This window comes from Pinus tabuliformis, chromosome 7 (assembly GCF_031772625.1).
Source record: "Pinus tabuliformis cultivar Carrire ecotype Pingquan chromosome 7, CPIR1, whole genome shotgun sequence".
Lineage (NCBI taxonomy): Eukaryota > Viridiplantae > Streptophyta > Pinopsida > Pinales > Pinaceae > Pinus > Pinus tabuliformis.
This window is the reverse complement of record NC_142293.1, coordinates 971,437,437-971,454,079: the sequence shown is the minus strand read 5'-3', so window position 1 is coordinate 971,454,079 and position 16,643 is coordinate 971,437,437.

Here is a 16,643-nt window from a genome sequence, read left to right as displayed (position 1 = left end):
GATGACCAAAATACCTAGGACCCACAACCTTCATGCACACAGTTTAGCTACATTTTCCAGTACATGCAAATTGCCTTTTGAACCCAACCACTATTTTACAGCTGAGATAAAACACAAACCTTCTATCCCAAACAATGTTAAAGATTGGCAAGTATTTGAGGATGACACATAGATAAATAGTTTCTTAACCTTGCAGCATGAATTTTCAGGTTTGAACATTGATGTTGACTCTGTGAAAGACACACAACCACTAAGTGAATAGGACCAAACAACTATATCACCCAAAACAGCAAATCTAATACTTTTTCCAACAACCTTTGACAAGGAAAAAATACAAGAACTTGAACAATTGCATTTTGATGAAATAGCTGGTGTAGAGGCTGAAATCATAGAGCTAAAAGACAATTTTCTACCAATAGGCCTAACTCCATTGGAGGACATTTTTGACTCAAATGATGTTCCTAGAAAACCAACAATGCAACCCCTTAATGCTTCCATAGAAGAATGCAACATTGGAACTACTGAAAAACCCAAGATAATAAAATTGTCTGCATCTTTACCTCCTGACCAGAAGCCCAAATACATTGACCTCTTTAAAGAGTTCCAAGATGTGTTTCCATGGAGTTATGAGGATTTGAAGTCCTATGATACCTCTGTTATTCAACACACCATCCCTCTCAAGCCTAATCAAAAGCCATTCAAGCAAAAATTGAGAAGAATCAATCCTATGCTTCTCCCTTCAATTGAGAAAGAGGTACAAAAAATGTTTAAAGCTGGTATCATAGCACCAATCAGGTTTTCAGACTGGATTTCAAATTTGGTCCCCACAAGAAAGAAGACTGGTGAGATTAGGATTTGTGTTGATCTAAGGAATTTGAATCAGGTATCCCTCAAAGACAATTATCCCTTACCTAAAATGGATCACATTCTCCAAAGAGTGGTGGGGGCTTCAAGAATCTCATTACTTGATGGGTTTTCAGGCTTCAATCAGATCCTAGTCCACCCTGATGATCAAGATAAAATAGCATTCACAACCCCATGGGGGACTTTCAAGTATGTCAAAATGCCTTTTGGGTTGAAAAATGCAGGAGCTACATTTCAAAGAGTGATGGATATTGCTTTTGCTAAAGAGATTCATGAGTTCCTTGTTATTTACTTAGATGACCTCACACCTTTCTCAAAATCTAACCAAGAACATCTGAAACACTTGAGACAGATATTCATAACATGTAGGAAATATGGGATTTCCTTAAATCCTAAGAAGTCTCTATTTGGTTTGGAAGAAGGTAAGCTATTGGGTCATATCATTTCAAAGGAGGGCATTAGAATTGACCCATACAGAATACAGGCCATCTTGCAAATGCCCCATTCAAGAAATATTAAATAATTACAAGCCTTCTTGGGAAAGATCAACTTTTTAAGGAGATTCATCCCAAACTTAGTAGAATTGATCAGATTACTAAACAACATGTTAAAAAAGGATTCAAAAGTAAAGTGGACAGTAGAAGCAAATCAAGCTTTTGAAGGTATTAAATTGGCCCTCACCCAAACCCCAGTCTTAACAAACCCTCAATTTGACAGAGAATTTATCATTTTCTCTTTTGCCTCCCAGCATACCATTGCTGCTGTCTTATTGCAGAAACATGATCAAGGGAATGAAAAACCTATTGCTTTATTTAGTAGAGCCCTTAGAGATGCACCTCTGAAATATCAGATCATGGAAAAGCAAGCTTATGCTTTGGTCAAAGCCATCAAAGACTTTAGGATCTACATCCTATACTCCGTGATTATTACTTATGTACCAAATCCCATTGTAAAAGACATACTGACTCAAGAAAAATTAGAGGGAAGAAGAGGAAAATGGATTGCTAACATTTTAGAATTTGACATTGAAATCAGACCTACAAAACTGATAAAAGGGCAAGGTTTGGCTAAATTGATCTCTGAAGCAAACTTCCAAGCCTTGGATGTTAACCAACTGGACAATGAATCGGAGCTGGTGACTCCGAAGATCATTGTAGCCTTTGAACAATCCCTGTGGTATTCTGACATCAGTTATATATTGCAGAACCTGTGTGCTCCCCCAGGATTGTCCAGAACCAAATCTAGATTTCTAAAAATGAAAGCTTCAAGATTTTGTGTTATAGATGGTAACTTACTATGGAAAAATCATGAAGGTATACTGTTGAATTGCTTAAATATGGATGAGGCTAACAATGTTATGAAAGAATTTCATGCAGGTGATTGTGGTGGACATTTGTATTGGAAGTCCACTGTGGATAAGATATTGAGGGCTGGTTACTATTGGCCCACTCTCTTCTCTGATGTTAAAAATTTCACCACTACATGTCACAAGTGTCAAGTGTTTGAGGGAAAAACAAAGTTACTACCACTTCCCTTAAAACCTATTGCAACAGAAAGGCCTTTTCAGGAATGGGGCTTGGACTTCATTGGGGAAATTCATCCTTCATCTTCAGGCCAACATAAATGGATTCTAACAGCCACAGATTACTTTACTAAATGGGTCGAGGCTGTTCCATGCAGACAAGCAAATGATTCTACTATCATTCAGTTCCTTGAGACTAATATTCTTTCCAGATTTGGTTGTCCTGACAAGATTATAACAGACAATGTTGTTGCTTTCAGATCCAAGAAGATGGTGAACTTTTGCCACAAATTCCACATTACTTTAGGCCATTCTACTGCATACTACCCTCAGGGCAATGGTTTAGCTGAATCATCTAACAAAAGTCTTATCAACATCATTAAGAAGATACTGGAAGAGAATAAGAAAAATTGGCATAAGAAGCTTGTAAATGCCTTGTGGGCGGACAGGCTAACAACCAAGAGATCTATTGGGGTTAGCCCATATGAATTGGTTTATGGAATGGAAGCCAAATTCCCTTCATCATTAGGGGTCCCTGTCATGAAGCTACTTCAAGAAAGTCAGGCTGAACCAAATGACATGCAAAGAAGAATAAACCAGATAATATGTTTACAGCAAACCAGAGATCAAGTGTATAGCAGAGTCCAAGTCCTACAAGAGAAGCTGAAGAAAGCCTTTGATAGAAGAACCAAGGCTGAAGATTTCTTTATTGATGATAAAGTGCTTAAATGGGATTCAAGAAGAGAAGACAAGGGAAAGAATGGCAAATTTGACTCCCTTTGGAGGGGACCCTTTGTAATTCAAGCAATGCAAGGAAATAACACTTATTTCTTGAAGAATTTGGATGGCACTGAAGCTGAAGAGGGCCCTGTAAATGGCCGGATGTTAAAGAACTATTTTGATTACTTTCCATGTATATAGCATGGCTCTGCCCTGTACATTATCAATTGTATATAGTACTTTCTTTCAACATATAGATAGTTCAGTTTCAGAAGTGTCGTAAATAAGCAGGAAAAGGCTTTTATTCTAGAAGTTCCACAATGGTGACAGATTCCAGTTTTGAAATCCAAAGAGAAAGCTCTCAAGTTTTGATAGGAAGTCAAGGGCCAAGGCATTCTGACCTGCTGTTCTTGGTCTTTCAAAGTAGAAAAACCATCCCCAAGTGGAGCCACTGTTACCTACCTATACCAATAGGTTTCATTTTTCATGATTGACAGGGGAAGTTCCAAATATGCCCTACTTTGATGGTGCAAAGATCTCATATTTGTGTGGAAAACACCTATTTGCAGTTGCTTGATGTTGTCCTACTTCTGAATGGGTGATCCAACAGTCTAAGCTGGGTCATGCCATATTTCAATTTTTTGTTGTAGACTAGAGAAAGAAATATGTCCAAACTGTTCAATCTTGGCAGATCAGTAGTTAGGTAGAGAATTAAGGTTCCCAACTACTTAATCTGGGGCCTTGGAAGTAATAAGGTTAGCCTTAGATAGAAAATCAAAAGAAAAATGCCAAAAGAAAAGAAAATGGCACATGAGGGTTTGCAAGTCTAAGTGCACCCTCCTTGAAGTAATAAAAAATGCTAGGCAATAGAATGGGTAGGTAGATGGGGTTGCAGAACCATGATTTCTTTCATATCACTGGCCTAAGCAAAGGAAACACATGGTGGCCAGTGTAGATCTTCCTATTCAGCACTTTTGTAGCAACAAAGTGAAGCATGTCTAACTTCCCAGTCATCCCCCATCAAAATCCTTGCTAACATCCCAATACCACCTTGTTCATTGCAGAAGTCAATCTCTTTTGTTGATTCTTGTTTCATAAAGAGCCACATTTCTTGTGTAAAAATCTTTTCATTCTGATCTACTCTCAAAACTGAGTTTGTTCCCTAAAAACTTAGTGTCTATCACCTCTCATTCATATCCCCCTCCCATATTAACTATTAACCATTATTACTTAATTCCCTATATTCCCCTTTTTCCCTACTACTATATCACCATTGTATATAAAAACCCCAAAGTAAATATTCCCCTTCCCTAGGCACTATAGCCTTATAATTTCAAAGGTTGGAGTGCTAAGAGATTTAAGCGCAATAGGCAAATAATACCAAAAACAAAGTCTAGGGATTAATCCAAGATCTGCTTGGTTTAACAGCCCTAACCCCGCTTTGCGAACATTAACCCTTTTGGCTCATAAATCATCGTAAAACCCATTTTTCTCCGCTTATCCAAAGTTTTATTATAGCGTGCATTCCCAGAAAAATATTTGTTTATTCTCTGCTTCCCCGCCGTATTGTCCGATCATCTACACAACCCGTCGTCCGTCGGATCTGTGCCCTCCCATCCGATGGCTCACATTGATTTCGGACCGCCTCCAATGCCCGGACGATAGCTCCCGAAAACTGTGAGACGATGACATCAGGGCAATGGCACGCGTCACTCCCAGGTTGTATCGGGAGGCCGCCTGCCAAAACTGCTCCCGTACTATAAGCGGTCTGATGGAACCACTTACCGCTTTTTGTTTACCACCTGCGCACGTCATGCCAAGTCAGCCCCGCATCAGAGCCTGGCCCGCCATTCCTCCACTCTGTCCGCCACCTCATCAAACCCCGTCGACCACTCACAGGCCGCCACGTCACCTTTTCGTACCTGACCCCACCCGATGACGTCATCCAAAAAACGCGCCAAAGCCCAAAAATGTCCATATTTGGCCAAAAATCACCGTTTTTTCGCACTTTTTGACAAAAGACTACTGTGCTCCCTGCATGCAATTTCACGACCATTTCGTCGCCAACCCGCTGAAACTCGCTCCAGAGCCGTGGCCGCCTACAAGTCAACTCGAACCGAGCCTCTGCCATTGCGCTACTACCAGGTATTTACTACATTCTTCCTGCGCCTGGTCTATTCCATTCTACACTCTAAAAACACCGTAAAACTGCCAATTTCACCGGGAAATTAAGCTACATTGCCCTGCAACTAAGTCAATTTCCCTCATATTAGCCAATTGTGTCCAGTTGTACCTTACTTACCCTGTCTTCACTACAAATCCTCCAAGTTTGTATCAACCTATTGCGCAAGCATTGCATTTGCCTGCAATTCGCTAAAATTCTGCTTAAAGCACACAAAAATCATGGAAACACCAGTGGCGTTGAACATTGCACCTCTAAATGCCCCACAAAGAGAGCTAGAGTGGCTGCCCCTGGTTGACAGAGACTACCAAATGGTAGAGGGGATCCCAGATTACAGAAAATACTACATTCATGTACTCAATGATCTCAAAGCCAAACATCTCAGTGGAAATGATATCCTAGGGATTTGGGACTCCAATTTGCCTATTTTCGATCTCCCTCAAGTCAATATCCTCCCAGATTTGATACATCGATGTAGTGCCAACTATGACCCATGTCAGAGAGCTGTCCTCAATCCCTCAGGCTCAGTTTTGTTCCATGTCACCCCTGAGGCCATAAATCAAATGCTGCACTTTCATACTACAAAGCCATTTACTCCTCTCTCCATGATGGACTTGCTAAAGAAAGGAGGCAAGCTGTCTAGTCCCCAAATTTTAAAGATCAATCAATTATTCATTCAATCAGGCTCTGAAACTGTGAGGACTCCTCCCATTGGAAATGTATATCTCAATGAGTTGGGAAAAATGCTTGTGGATATGATTAGTTATGTCCTGGGATACAGAACGTCTAAGAATGTTGATGAAACCATTATGGCCATGATGTCTATCTTCTCCCCTGGAAAGCCTCCTGCTGTTCACTATGATTATGCTGCCTACATCGCTAATAAGATTCATGAGCAATTGATGAATCTAGAGAGGGAAAGGATATTTAGATACACTTCTTACATCTATCACTTGTTCCTATTCTATTAGCCTGATAGCTTCCCTATTACTCTCAAGAAGTTTGATGCCCAAGGGAACCAAAGGTCTGTAGTATTTTGGTCATCTAATTCCATGTTCTCTTTTAACTTTACTTGTCTTATTTCAAGTTCATACACACTAATAAATACTAAACATCTGGTTTATCTAGCTTTTAAATTAGGTTGATTAAATAGGTGTCTTATTCCACTATGGTCTATCATCAAAATAAATTTCCTACCCATCAGATAGGGATGCAACATATCCAAAGCATGCATAATGTTTGTGAGTTCCAACTCATGGGTAAGATAACTTTCTTCATGTTTTCTCAATTTTTAGATTTGTATCTTATCACATGATTATCTTGCATAAGCACTAAACCTCATCCTTCCTTAAAAGATTCTGTTAATACTATGAAATCTTTGTTTGGGTCTATAATTGTTAGAATTGGAGCATTATTAAAAAAATGCTTTAATTGTTGAAATATTTCTTCACATTTAGTACACCACACAAATTTTACTCCTTTACATTGTAAAGAAGATATAGGATGGCCAAATTTTCAAAATCCTTTAATGAATATGCAATAGTATCTTGCAAGTCCCTTAAATGACCTTACATCTATCACATTCTTCGTAGTAGACCAATTCATAATAGCCTTGAAATTTTTCTATACCAATTGAGATTCCTCAATTAGAAATAACATGTCGCAAATACTATATTTGTGTTTTTTAGAAATTACATGTAATAAACTTGGAATTTAAGTGATGTTTTCTTAATACCTACAAAACCAATCCAAGATCTTCATTGTGTTCTTCCTCACACTTAGAATAAATGATAATAGCATCTATAGATACAATATAAACACATCTAATTATTCTCTAAAGGTGTTATTCATGAGACACAGATGTAGTTGCTACATTGGTAAGACAAAATGGTACCACTATAAATATATAATTAAACATATCTTGTTTTGAAAGTTGTCTTATAAATATCACCATATTTGATTCTGACTTGATGATATGTCAATGTCAACTTGATTTTTGAAAAATATTTGTTCTCCTTTACTTAATAAAACAAATAATTAATCTAAGGTAATGGATACTTATTTTCCACCATCATTTTGTTCAAATATGTATAATAATTCACATCCTAAGTATGTAATCCATTTTATTTATAAATGGAACTAGTGTTCCAGAAGTAAGTACAGTTGGTATAATATATCCTTTTTCAAAAGACCCTATAATTACATTTTTAACTCTATCAAAACAAAAGTACTCATTTTATAATTTTCTTTTAGATATAGTTGATTTTACACACACACATACACACACACACCATCATTTAGCCCATCAAATCATTTAAGCATTTTCTTATGCCATATCTTAACCAATTCATGCTAAGACTTAATTAGTTTTCCATTGTAAGCATTACATTATGCTTTCATAAGTGAAAATATTTGAAGTTATATGAGATATCTCTATCTCGATAAATTGAGCATCAATTTCTCTATCTTCTAGTAATGTTATGTTAGAAATAAATATTTATAATATAATTTGTTTTCTTTTACGATACCTATAAATGACTCGTTATATTTCTATCCATATTTCACATGATTAAATTTTTTGTTTTTTAGAACCATTGGAATATCATTCATACCCTTTTTCTACAATAAGTGATCTCAAAGTATTTAGTGAATGTTATAAAACGTGTTGTATCCTTTCCTCTTCTCTTATACAACCATAATTGACCTTATTATTCATCTTCCTTAGTTGGAAGCTAGCATGGTTATTAGATATTTGAAAGGTATTGTCCTAAAATATTTATGCCATGAACTGGAATGAATCAAAACCTTTCTTTTAAAAACATTAATGGTGATTGGCATAGGTTTCTAACCAAAAACTATCTCAAGGAGACCACATTACCAATGCCTTTAATGTTTGGAATGGTGGCTTTAATCGTTTTTCTAGCTATAAGAAAATAGATATCAAAGCTTATATCTGTCATGATATACTAAGAAAACTATTTGTAAAGATAAGATTAAATATCTAAGGCTTCATATGCTATTTGATTAAAATTAAAGAGAATTCTCTTAGTATGACTGGCATGAATGGGTAAGTATTATGTACAACGATTACCATTTCACTACCTTTTATTAGCTAGTATGCATAGGGAAAGAAATTCCTTCTTGTTTATGACTTTGTACCAAGAAGATATATTTAAGAGGGGCTTCATATTCAAGAGAATAAACTAGTGGTTTCATATAAATAACTATTGACAATAGTTGTGGATTTGCATAAGAATTAGGTTGGATTACATTTCACAAGTTATATGTAGCCAAAGAAATGGAAATATTGAGAAAATATAATGTTTTGTGTCAACATAAATGGGATGGTTCTTAGATTAAACTATATTATAATTATGCTTTTCACCTCAGTAATATGTCTTTAAATATTTATCTTATACATAGGCGCATACTCACATAAATTAGATAATGTAATAAACAACAATAAATTGAGTCTATAAGTGTAAAAATACATTGATAACTTCTTGAGGGATGAGAGAAAGAGAAATAAAGGTATCATCATTGTTTCCGACCACTCTAATGATTTACATCTATCTTCTCATGCAATAAAAAGAGTTTGGATTAGGTTTCAATGAACTATAGTTGAAATAGTGGTGAATGCCTTGATGATAAGAGTCAACATAAAATTGCTACTACATTTAAGATAATTTTCCTCTAAGTGATATTTTTGTAGTTATCCACAAGTGTAGTGGTGAAAGTGTGAAACTAACCCCTAGAAATTATGATGGCCAATTTTTCTCTTTGCTACCTTTATGAATATGATACAATATGCTTCACACTCATCTATAAGGTAAAATCTAACTACATAATCAATATTCTCTTGATGTTGGTATTGATGTCCAACAAAAGGATGAACATATTTGATTACGTAGGCGATTTCAATATGTAATAGGTAATAAAAAATGGGTTTCTACAATAGAGAAATAACATTATGTTGGAAACAACAACATGATTGAAAATGATTCACCATTATGATTATAAAAACTAGTTATATATCCCACTCATTGAATATTAGCTAAGTTGTTATCTATGAATCCTATTGAACGAAAAATATGAGGTTAATATGGATCAAGAATAGTCCCATTGCACATGAAAATGGATATGAAGAGCCTTGAAAAATCACAACAAAAGTTACCTATATCACTAGTTTCAAAGCCTTTAGAAATTTCATAGCTATGTGATTACTTCCCATGTCACACAATTTTGAGTTTTTCAAAGAGAATATTATTCGTGGGCAGTTCATAGCAAGGTTTACTAAGTTAAGTTTCTATTGACAGTGATGGACCCACCAACATGTTAGGGGATCTCCCCGATAAGAAGGCCTAACTAGACCTTAGATTTTTTGCTGTAGGAGTCCTAGCAGTGGGTAGTAAAGATATGCCTTGACTGCGAAAGTGTGCATAGGTAAAAAAAAATATCCTTGTCGGAAGCAATTGTGTCACCTTGCGGCGAGTCAAGAGAGATTCATGCGGAAGCTCTAACACATAGAGGCGAAAAGGAAGTGTGCCGTTTAGAAGCCTATAATAGTAAACAACCTAAAAGGAACACACGATTTGAATGACATCACAAACTGAAAAGTAGAATAGTCTTTAATCCAAAGTGATGTCTTAAATCAACAACACTCTTCAATGAGATTCATACAATCACACATGGAATAGTCCATACATATATGCATAAGTTAAAACTACATACATTGCTAAAGTAACCATAATAGTTGAAATACAATAACAACATATACATGAAACTTGTCGGATCTGTTATTCTATATGCATGAAGAACTAGCAGGGAAATATCTGCAGTTTTCTGGAGGAGGACGGGATCAGGGTGTGGGGAGCTACTGGTCAAAACTATGCAATTCTGGGAGACAATCCAAGATAGGTAAAAGGGGCTCCCAGACATAAGTGCGTAGTTTCTGGGGTGAGTGCAAAGCGAGGGAGGAGGGTAGGTGCCAATCAAAACTACATAATTTTCTGAGGGATATAAGAGCACACCATTAGGGGGCATACCTATTAGTTTTGCATAATTTCTTGGGACAATGTAGTGACAGGAAATAGGGACCTATCCCATAGTTCTATGTAGTTTCTACAGGTAGTACAAGGCAGACATCTGGATAAGTTTTGTGCAATTTTGGGGATCAATGCAGCCCTTGGTCACAACCCAGTTCAATTGTTCTAGTTGACTAGAGGAAGGCTTGATGTGTGATCTTTGTGGGAAGCGTAGACTAGATTGGATTCTCAGACAACTTCTACATTGTTCTGGAAGATAGTCAGCTGACTCATTTCTAGAATTGTTCAGTGCAAGCTACCCAGAGGCTAGCCTCAAGATCTATGTAGTTTGGCAGCAATGTAGGGTCACTTAGAGTTGAGACAATGTAATGTAGCTATGTCAGGGTCTTGTTGAAGGAGGATTTTCTGGTCGAAGGATTTTCAGGAAAAATGACTAGGTGTGAGAGAAAGTGAACTTGTGCATGCATGAAATTGTGACTACACAATTAGCATAACTCAACAACAATAAACCTCAAACCAACAAGACAAACATGGTAAAGCATGACTCTCTGTGGGAATGTCTAATGGTGAAAACGACAAGTGCAACACTTGGGATAGACTTTAGGATGGCCGTGATGAAACTCACATGAAAGTGCTTACAAATTCTAGTGTGAGTGCGATGGGTGTTTAGATAGCTAAGGAAATCCAAAAACACAAAGAAAAACCTTCGAAAACACCAGAACTAGATCGAAAGCATGACATAGTAATTGAAATTCCAAAGATGACAGTTGGTTCAACAACAAAAAATTGAAGGAAGACACGTAGGGGAAACACATGGAATACCTTTCAGTGCTTTTAAACATGCATATTGTTATTCAATACATAATGATATGAAAACACCAAGAAGTCCTTCAAGCTACACTAAGAGATGAACTTCAAAATAAGTACTTTACTTACCATATTTACCCTCGAGATGATATGCATCCGACGAAGTTTGCATGAGGTCTCAATATTTTATCATAACTTGGTTTCTTGGTCCTTCTCCTCAACTCCTTGGGAGTAATGTAGCTTGTCACCCTTTCCTATAGTCACTAAGAAATATATTAGGATAGTTTCAGCGGACAGTGACCATTGCTGGGATGATCTACACAGTTTTCCAGAGCAAGGCTAGGCTGCTCTATGCATGTTTCTGGGAGCAAGGTTGCTGGACAGTTACCACAACACAGTGATGTTTTGAGATGAAAAACACTCATGCGAGATGAGGTCCTAAGAGGACACCTTTGTGAATTTTTGGAGTGCAGTGTAGCTTGAGTAGTTGAGGGACAAAACTACGCATTTTTTGATGACAAGACACTTTTGTGGGATGGGGTCCTCGAAGGACACCTCTGAACATTTTCTAAATGCAAGACAACTATAATTCTTTGTGCATTTTTGGAGAGCAGTGTTGGCTGCCTATCTACTCTTCTCATTTCTTGAGAGAATTGGTGGTTGCCTAAGTGCTCTACGCATTTCTAGAGAAAAATTCTAGCTAGGTAGCTGAGGGACAACATTGCACAGTTTTTGGAGACAGTGGGTTCCAACTCATGAAAGGCACTGGAGGAAAGCACTACATAGTTTTGGATTCCAACGGAGGTTTGGGTCTCTACACATTACGTAGTTCCAACAGGCAGGGGAAAAATCTTGAGCGTTGCAAAAGTGAAGAGTGTAGTTCTGAAAAGCTGGATGAGAATAGGTTGCTCAGGAAACTGACTAAATGTGAGATGAGTGAAACTGATGTAGCGGTGAGAGGTTTTGATAGTGATCACACACAAACACTTAGTGATACAACATAGACCATTCAAATCATAAAATACATACTCTTCTTGATGCAACAACATTTGTGACAAGAGTGTGTGAAGTGAGTGTGAAGAATTTCTATCTAATGACAACAACCCATATGTACAAGACTTTCCCTTGAAGTAGAACAACATTGCCTTTGCATGAAAAGCAATAATCCACATGCCCAAACATGACACATACTACATAAATATGAGAACATGAACAAACATTAAGATCAAGGAGGGGGCTTGACATCATCATATTACCAATAACTGACCATGGAACGATTAATCACAGGATACACAGTAGGCTCTGAATTTTTCTTGCAAGCCAAAATTTTGGAGGGTGGTTGTAGCCGCTACTACGGTTTCCAACATACAGTAAATAGTAGTATATTTTTATAACTCTCATGAAAGAATAAATAAATAACTTATTTTGGATATCAAATTAATGATGGCCTAACCATGCAAGTAAAGTTTTTGGTTACTTAAATTAACTTCAACATATTGATGTACATCTTGTACAATAATGTTGAAAATCAATGATAGTAGACTCTATGAAAGAACATGTGGATAAACTTTATTAAAATTATTATTATACAAGCAAAAAGAAGAGATATTTATGATCGTAGTTGAGTCTAAATAGGAAGATCGTAGATGCATGGAACTAGATGTGATTTTAATAATAACTTGTTGAATAGTGTTTGATGCTATTTTAAATCTTACTATAATTTTTTAACATAAATTAAATTTTGGTGTTTTCATTATGTTCCATTAATGTGCCAAGTGCATCGAAATTAATCTATCTATGCTCATTTTGTTGTAATTATTGTTTGTTTAATATTTTTATGTTGTTGTAATATGCTTACAAAATAATTCTTGTGTGTATATTGAGTTGAATGCAGGAAGAAGATCCATAAGGAGAGTTGAAAAGTACATTTTCCACTCAAAATAATATCTTATTACTGCCAATTCCTATATTAGAGTTAAATAAAATAAAGAAGGTGGTGAAAAGGCTTCTCAACCATGCAAAAAATCTAAGGATAAAAAACCCCTAGTCAAATGCATATGCAAGCATGCTCAAATTTTAGTGCCATGAGCATGTGAATGTGCGAGATAAAGTGTTAATTCATAGGAGCGCACGACATTTAGTTAAGAGTCTACCTTGAATATTTACTCGTGTGAGAAATCATATGACTCCTTAATGAATTTTATACAACCATAATTAATAGGTTATTATTCATCTGCCTTAGTTGGAAGCTAACATTTTGATTAGATATCTGAAAGGTACTATCCTACAATATTTAAGACAAGAACTTAAATGAATTAGAAACTTTCTTTTAAAAACATTGTTGGTGCTTGGCACAATTTTCTAACCAAAAAAAGGAAACAACATGACCAATGCCTTTAATTATTGGATGGAATCTTTGAGGTTTTGTGTAGCTATAAGCAAGTTGATACCAAAGTTGAGATCTCTCATGGTATACTAAGAAAGATATTTGTAAAGAGAAGATAAACTATATAAGGTTTCATAGCCTATTTGATTAAAATCAAGGATACTGCTCTCAATATCGCTAGTGTCAATGGCTATGTATTATGTACAACAATTACCATCTCACTACATTTTATTAGATAGTATGCATAGGGAAAGGAATGCCTTCATGTTTATGACTTTCCTCCCAGTATATATATTGAAGAGGACCTTCACATTGATGAGCATAAAGTGGTGGTTTTATATAGATAACTGTTTGCAATAGTTTCAGAGTTTCATAAACATTAGATTGGCTTACCTTTCATAAGTGATATGTAGCCAAAAAAATGGGCAAACCCAAGCAATAGCCCCTTGATTTGAATGATGAAAAAGGAGTGATGTATAATTGAAAGAAGGCTTCTCAATGTTCTAACTTGTTTGGACTAGATGACCAAAATGTTGTTCTGTACCCAAGAATTATGGGTCACAAGTTAATGGCTACCAAAACAATGTACATATGACAATCTACACAATATTGGTGGGATGATTACAAAACATTCTCAGTTGAATGACAAAATATTCCTTTAAATTACGATGTTAAATATAAGCTTTAGTGACACCATGATAATCTTAAAAATCTAATAAACCATTAATTCAGTCTCATCCTCGAATTACTCAAATTCCAATTTTTTTTAAAATATCCAATTAATTAAATTCCAAAAATGTTTAAAATCTCCAATTAATTAAATTCCAATAGTGTTTAAAATCTCCAAATAATTAAATTCCAAAGGTGTTTCATATCAAATTAAATTAAATTAAATAAATATATTGAATTGGATATCTCATAAAAGTATTAATGTTGAAATCATTGATTGATAATAATTATTTATCTTATTGTAAATATTTAAAATAGATATACCAAATTCCATCTCTTTATCCAACATTTTTATATTTTTTTATCGTTCACTTATTGTTCACCACACAAGATGGATGGAGTATCTCATAAAATGAAGTATTGATGTTGATATAATAAATAAATATTTTGATGGTTTTTTATTTGACCATAAATTTTCGGGTCAAGGTCCATGCAACCTGGGCTCAACGTTCTTGTTGTTAGTTGTGTCTTCCATTCTCATACAGTTGGAGGAAGGAAAAGGCGAGGGAGTTGAAGATGAGATCAAGGAATTGAATTTTCAGTGTGGGACTAGGAGAACTCATGTGAAGGTTAGGTTTGTTGGTTAGTCATGCAGGCTCGTTTTGTGATGCCTCTCTTAGTTTTTATTCACTGCAAATCCAACTGTGTGTCCATGTATTGCGAGTTTTCCCTCCAAAAGGACCAAAAATTCCCTCCAAACCACTTGATATTCATACTGAGGGAGATATATATTTGATTCCAAACCTTCTTTGTCGTTGGGAAATGAAGGAAGAGATGGTCTATGTCTTTAGCATGTTCCTTAAAAAAGAAACATCATGATAGTCCATGTATAGCCTCACAATTTAGATTTTCATCTGTAGGCACTTTGTTGATAATATGCACTACATGAACAACAAGGATTTGTGTGGTGCCTTAAGATTCTAGAGGGGTCACCACCACCAAACAACCTCCACGGGGTCCTGTTCCAATATAAGGAAAGTATATTCATCCCAGTGTGTATAATGACTATGAAGGGATGCAACCTAGATGATTTCATCCTCTCATTCAGTTATTCTGAAATTTGACTGATCAAGTGCCCCAATGAACCTAGTCTAGTCGTTATACCATTTATTTGGTAACATGAGGTCATGTGCTAATAACCAATCCTATGAGAGCCATGATATGTTTCTCCCATCTGATATTTAGGAGAGATGAGTGATACCGTTCAATTCAAGATATTGTCTGAGTGTTAGAGGTAGAACATGTTCATTTCCACAGCTGACAATTCACCAATTCCAAGGTGAACAAGCTCACTTTATTCAATCCACCATGCCAGTCCTCTTTTAATGACTGATATAGAGTGAGTAATAGCTTTCCATATGATGGAGGAACCAATATTACCCTTGTTTGGTCTTCGAAACCATTACATAATTGTAAGAGGGTATATGTATTTGTGATAAACCACCTCTTTCCATAAACTATCTGATGTTATTATCTGTCAACCCATTTTTTCTGCAAGAGCCAATGGAAATATATTCAAATACGTTATTCCCCATCCTCCCCAATTTTTGGGCTTCCCAATTCACTCCCATTTCACCTAGGAAAAGGTCCTTCCAACATGTTTTCGTCTCCATAAGAATCTGTGGCATATTTCTTAAATTCTATTGGTGATTCCTTTTGGTATCGAGGCCAAGCCATCTAGTATACTGGTATATCCTTTAGTGCTGATTTAATTAGAATTAATCTGCCTGCACTAGATTGCCACCTCTGCTGCTAGATGTTGATGCACCCTTCAATTTTTGCATTGAACCATGTCCAGTCTGTTATGTGGTAATCATTTGGTTTGAGTATGAATCCAAGATACTTGAGTCCGACCTCCATGTCTAGTCTTGTGAATTGAAATTGTTGTAGTGCATGTCTTTGTTCATTTAATAAACAACACACATGCATAATGATTGATTTGTTGTAATTTGGCATCATTATTGTAGCTTTGAAAAACATGGAAAAAATATGCTTGAAAAAGTGGTGTCCCGAATAGATCTATCTAAAAAAATTTGTACATCATCAACAAATAAAAGATGCATTAGATAGGACACATATGTCATCTTGACCCCACTCAAATACATGGATTATCAGGCATCGGATATGAGCCAACTTAATCCTTCTATGATCAAGAGGAATAAGCAAGGTAATAAAGGACACTTGTGTCTATATGATGCAACCCCATTGATGAGTATGCTATATGATGCAAATTTGTAACAACACATAATCCATTTTTTGAAAGAATGTGGAAAGCCAATATGGGTAAGTATAAGGTGTACGCATGTCCAACATAATCTATGAAATGCTTTTGAAAGGTCAATATTGAGAATGATTCTATAATTGTTCTTTCTCTTTATGGAATGTACC